At 40.0% G+C, this 6,263-nt stretch overlaps 1 pseudogene; it reads left to right on the top strand.

Annotated features, from left to right (window-relative positions):
• Window positions 1-309: 309 nt before the first annotated feature.
• On the top strand, window positions 310-5,547 carry LOC131355011 (xaa-Arg dipeptidase-like; annotated as a pseudogene).
• The last annotated feature ends 716 nt before the right edge of the window (window positions 5,548-6,263 follow it).

Below are 6,263 nucleotides of genomic sequence, written 5' to 3'. Positions count from 1 at the left end.
CAGAGCCTGAATAAGAATAGCAAAATTTCCTGGAGCATGCTTCCTATAAAAATGGGAAAAATTAGATTTTAATAAATAAAAATACACTAGCATAATAACGTTTTATTTATTTATTTATTTATTATATGCCTTTTGAAATGTATGTTTATCAATCGATTAAAAACATTATAATTCACTTGATTTATAATCGATTTTTTTTGCCATTTATACTTATATATTTTTCAAAAAATCCACAGTCATGGGGAGTCAAGCTTGAAAGTTATCAGATAAAAGGCTACGGGATGACGTCACTATTTCCCTTCAGCCGCTGATTCCTTGACAGCCCGTTGCGTTCGCGGTGTGCTTGTAAGTGGTAATTTGCAACTTGTTGAAGCGTTAAAGATGCGGCCTCCTTCACGAAAGCGAGTCTTTAGTTTATATCAGAGCAAATAAACGTTTTTTTTTTTGGGTTACATGCCAGAGTGTCTTTGGTCTTGTTCTACTCTAGTGGACTTTAAACATTTATGCAACATTTAAACCAGAACGAGCTGGTCAGCTGACAATAGTGAATAGCGTTAGCAACAAGCAAACCAACTAGCTGATAATAGCGAGTAGCGTTAGTAACAAGCTAGCCAGTTGATAATAGCGGGTAGCGTTAGCAAAAAGTTAACCAGCCGACAATAGCGAGTGGTATTAGCAGCAAGCTAACCGGCTGACAATAGCGAGTAGCGTTAACAACAAGCAAGCCAGCTGATAATGACGTTTAGCGTTAGCAACAAGCTAACCAGCTGACAATAGCGAGTAGTGTTAGCAACAAGCTAGCCAGTTGATAATAGCGAGTAGTGTTAACAAGAAGTTAACCGGCGGGCAACAGCGAGTTGTGTTAGCAACAAGCTAAACTGCTAGCAATAGCGAGTAGTGTTAGAAACGAGCTAGCTGGCTGACAGTGGTCAGTAGCGTTCGCGACAAGCTAACCAGCTGACGATAGCGAGTAACATTAGCAACGAACAAGCTGGCTGATAATAGTCAGTGGCGGTAGCAAAACGCTAGTCGGCAGACAATAGTCTGCGTTAGCAACAAGCTAACCAGCCGACAATAGCGAGTAGTGTTAGCAACAAGCTAACCAGCTGACAAAGCGAGTCGCGTTATAGCAGCGAGCTAGGCGGCTGACAATAGTGAGTGGCGTTAGCAACAAGGTAGCCAGGGGACAATAGCGAGTAGCGTTAGCAACAAGCTAACTGGCAAACCTTCGTGATATCTCTAACGTTGACCAGCTCAAGTAGACGAGTGGAATTTGCAGGTTTTCAGTGGGTTTTGCGTGTTGACGGGAATTACAGGTTGCAGTCAAACACCAACGAACGCGCTTTTGTATTATAGCGTGTTACAGAATGGCTGAAAAACTCCCAGCACTGAAACAGCTAGTTTGCGCTTCCATCGATGAGGCAAAGGATAAACTCCATCTATTAGGAGATGCGATATGGCGCCAACCAGAGCTGGCATATGAGGAAAGACAAGCCCATGAGACTCTGGTTCGCTTTTTCACCCAGGAGAAAGGGTGGACAGTGGAGGCACACTACAAACTAGAAACAGCTTTTCGGGCCACCTGTGGGTGGAGGAGATGGTGAGGCTGTGGTTAATGTGGGGTTCCTGTGTGAGTATGATGCTCTGCCTGCTATAGGCCACGCGTGCGGTCACAACCTGATAGCAGAGAGCGGAGCGGCAGCAGCACTGGGCCTGAAGGCGGCGCTGGAGAGCGTGGAGGCGTGGCCTGTGCCAATCAAGGTGTGCCAATTAAGTCTAGACGTATAGCATGTTACACACCAGACATACACCATCAATCAAAAACACAAACACCATACCTTGTCTGTGTTTTTCGGGATATCATATATAAAGCATTAAAAGATACCAAACAAGCATTTTTTTTAGCATTGTGAGTGCTTAATCAAAATATTAGTTCTGCATTGCAAAAATGTGTCACACTCAGTGTACACATTACATAGCCAACTTTGTGGACAAAAATAAGCATTTTTAACACCCTATTCCAGATTTTTTGTCATAATAACCTCCACTCCGCTGTCAAGGATGTCTATTAGGTGAGGGGCATTGTAATGTTGAGAAGAGAAATTGTAATGCTACAGCATTCAAGACTTTCTTTACAATTGTGCATGTTTAGCACAATTCTGGGGTCAGAAAGTCTGGGGACAAACCACATATGGGTGTAATGGTCAAGCGTCCACTAACTTTTAGCAATGTAATGTATAATCACAATGGACGGTTCGTTTTTAATGTAGTCCTTCCATTGTTCCATTCACTGTAAAAAATTTTGGTTATCTATTTATTTCTGCACCCAATATAAAAAATAGCAATATAATATTACAACAAAAAATATGAGACAGGGAAGTTACTTCATCTTTAAACAGCACATGGTATATAAACTGTCCATTTATCTAATTATCTGATGTTCATCATTTTGTATATTATAACATGTTAACATGAAATGTATCTAGTTGTTTGTTTATGGCATGACATCAGTTAATAATTTCAGTACAGTGGGTTAGTTTAGACATCAGAATGAGCAACAAACCAGAAAAGCTGCAAAGAACTCCCTCTGAGGGCCTGTGACAACAGTTAATAACAGAACAGAGCTCAAATAGCTTGTTTTTTGTGTGTGTGATCATGTGCACAACTGTGGTAGGCAGGTATGATTGCCTAATTTACTATTTAGCTAAATCTCAAAACCTTAACTTGTCATTTCAATTGTATGTTTTTACCCCAAATCATACCCCAGCATGTTCAAAGCAAAGAAAAAACATGCAGCAGTTATAATACAGAACAGAAATAGATTTCCAGTAACATGTGTATATTCAGATATTTTGCTCAGCTACCAAGCTCCATCCCAAAGTAATTATACGTAATTGGTTTGAGGGTTGGCTAATGTTTAAATTACTAGGTAACTGTGTTGGGGACTCCAGCAGAAGAAGGTGAAGGTGGAAAAGTGGAATTGCTGCATGAAGGAGCTTTCGAGGATCTGGATGTGGTGTTTATGGCTCATCCCACTCAGAAGAATGCCACTTATCTACCAGCCAAGGCTGTGCAAGGGTGAATCAGTATTGTATAAAATAGTCATTTTGTGCTCTTCACAGGATGTTTGTGATATAAAACTAGAAGATTGTTGATGATTTCTGTTTGTGTTTTGATTTACAGCCTGCTGGTGAAGTACCATGGGCGTGCGTCTCATGCATCAGCATATCCCTGGGAAGGAGTAAATGCTCTAGATGCAGCTGTCATGGCCTACAGTAACATCTCTGTACTACGCCAGCAGCTCAAGCCAGACTGGCGGATCTATGGTGAGCATCAATAACTTGTGTACAGTCAGCTCCAGAATTTTTATTTATTTTGGGGCCCTCTAACTGCCCTACTTATTGCCTTAACAGTGTATATTGGAATTTGAGGCATGTAGCTATATTTATAGTCATAGCCATGCTGCGTATGAGTCTGAACTTTTTCCTGAACCTAGGTGGAATAATAGCTGCAATGGCCAATAGCACATATTCCTCCTCCATCTTGTATGACATGATGCATATATACACTGTGGATTTTTATATGCAAACACTGTCCATCCAGAATGTTCCATATTAGTTTCATCACCCGCTGATATGGCAACCAGGAGTAAGAAAGCTTGTGCAGTTGACATTAGATACAGAGCATATGCAGTAGATACATACAAAACATACACGAAACACTCACTTCACAGGAAAGCAGAGGCAGTGTGTAAACCGCAGCATTGCTGTCTGGCGTGTGTCTTGGTCAGGTATCATAAAGCACGGAGGTGTGAAACCCAACATCATCCCTGACTACAGTGAGCTGGAGTTTTACTTGCGCACTACCTCACACCGAGACCTGCCCATCATCAGAGCCAAAGCTGAGGCCTGTTTTCATGCTGCTGCTATGGCCACAGGATGTGAGGTCAGTTCACAACCCTTAATTTACAATTTCCAAAGACACAATTTTCACTTCGCTGACTGTGTTGCTGTTTGGCTTGTGATGGTTCACACAATCACACACTTGACAAAGTTATAACCAAGAAAAGAGAGTGTTCAAAATTATACTGTTTATAATGTGATATAAAATATGATTTTTAAAGAACTCATTAAAGCTTCAGGATGGAAGAAGCATCAAAGTAACAGACAAGGTAGTAATAACACAAAGGTCATGCTTGTGTAATGCAGGTCGAGTTTGTTTTTGGGAAGAACGAGTTTCATGAACTGCTGAGGAACCGCACTCTGGAGGACCTCTATGACGAGAGTGGGAAAGCTCTTGGCATGAAGTTCACCAAAGAAGGCTTTTCAGGTAAAATAATAATAATGCAATAATGCCATTTGTTCTGAGCATATCTTCTGAATCTCTTTGCTTTCAGCAGTTCATCAGAACTAGTTCAAAAAGACACTGATGTAGTGAGAAAGAAAGCCTACACCCTTATATCATGTTTATCGGTTAAGTAAAGTGCAGGTTGGCTATGACAACATATTTTGTGCAAGATAAGCTTATTTTGTGATGTGTATCAGGCTCTACAGATTTTGGGAACGTAAGTCATGCTGTTCCAGGGATTCACCCTTATTTCTACATTGGCTCTGAGGCACTGAATCACAATCAGAATATACAGCTGCAGCTGGTGAGTCTGAAGATAAAGAACAGCGCCCTCTTTCAGTGTTGTTTTATTAATACACTGTTTAACCTTCTCAAAACACAACAGTACTTAGAGTTTAATTCTAATACTCCGTCATACAGGTGTCTGTTGCCTTTTTTGTATTTGAGTGCAACATGAGTGGACACTGTGTCAGTGGCTTGTGTATAATAATTTACACTATAGTTAATGTAAGTTTTTGTTAAAAGCTTAAGCAAAGTTTCTTAATGCAATATTTGCAAAAGTTTTATAACTTGACCGTGGTCCATTTCAGGTGCAGATGAAGCTCAGTTTTATACTCTTCGTACTGCCAAAGCTTTGGCCATGACTGCGCTGGATGTGATCTTCAGCACAGGAGTGCTGGAAGGAGTCAAACAGGAGTTTAGAGATGCCAAGCTCAGATAGGAGAGAAATTGCAACAGGAGAAACATGGAAGACAACAACAGCCCTGAAAAAGACAGCTGAAGGGTCTAATCTTGATGATGAGTCATTATCTCTACCTACAAATGGGCTAGAAACCTGGTGTTTCTAGGCATTACAGATAGGTACATTGATTATCTGTGTGCAGCTACCTGAGCCATTATATCTGATGATGAATAGAAGCCTTCCCATTGCCACTCGAACATGGTTATGGTAGTAAAATGCATGAAACTATTTTGGTGAATACAGCTCTTTTTTTTTTTTCCTTCCATTGTAATATAAAGAATATCTTATATTGTTGTCTTAAGTTTGTCCTTTAGTAATAGTGAGGTGACTGAGGACACGCTTCATGACCAGAGTTTCTTCAGCAATACATGTAGAGAACATCGATACACTGCAAAATCTTCATATAACCTTGGCTGGTAACACTTTTGTGGTACATACAGTGCTGTTCAAATGTTCAACTCAGAAGAAATGTTTTAAGTACTTTATGCTGAATGCTTGATAGAGTTTTATAAATAAAGAGTTAATAATTCTAATGGGATCAGTAGGCTTTAAAAGTTTGTGTAGGGAGCAGTGATGATATGCTTGGGTATGCAAAAGTATGAGAATTGCAAAGTTTTGGACATAATGCAAAGGTGGCTGTTAATTATCTTGGATTCCAGTCAGCTCTTATTTAGCATTATTGGACAAAATGTCTTCTTGACAAGGCTTCACAGGCTTCACTTCCAGTTCTGGAGGTCTGAAATTGTGGAAGAAGGCCGGCTTCATGCCAGCCTCCTCATCTAAAACATCTGGCTTAATGATTCCAACTGTGTGAGCATCCTGTCTAAGATAGGAGTGATTAGTATTAAGATAGTATTATTTAGCAAGGTGATCTCTCAACTTACTTTGTTGTTCTTTGTTCTTCATTCATTTGATTGTTGGTGGACATCTCAATCAATTCTTCCTCCTGTTTTCTGCTCATATGCTTTCGAAGCATGTATTAGAGATTTTCTGCAGGCTCAGAACAGACTCCCTTTACATTTATTGTATCTGGCCAGTCCTTCTTAATGTTAATGAGTAGCTTAGCAGTTAATGACTGACAGCTAGGTGTGTGATGAAATTGCTGCATTACATCTATACTGTTATGTTATACAAAAACAAATAATAACATTCCAAGACAAACTGAATTATCATG

Source organism: Hemibagrus wyckioides, linkage group LG06 (genome assembly GCF_019097595.1).
Source record: "Hemibagrus wyckioides isolate EC202008001 linkage group LG06, SWU_Hwy_1.0, whole genome shotgun sequence".
Lineage (NCBI taxonomy): Eukaryota > Metazoa > Chordata > Actinopteri > Siluriformes > Bagridae > Hemibagrus > Hemibagrus wyckioides.
The sequence above is the reverse complement of the archived record's forward strand: the minus strand, read 5'-3'. Positions and strand labels throughout refer to the sequence as shown.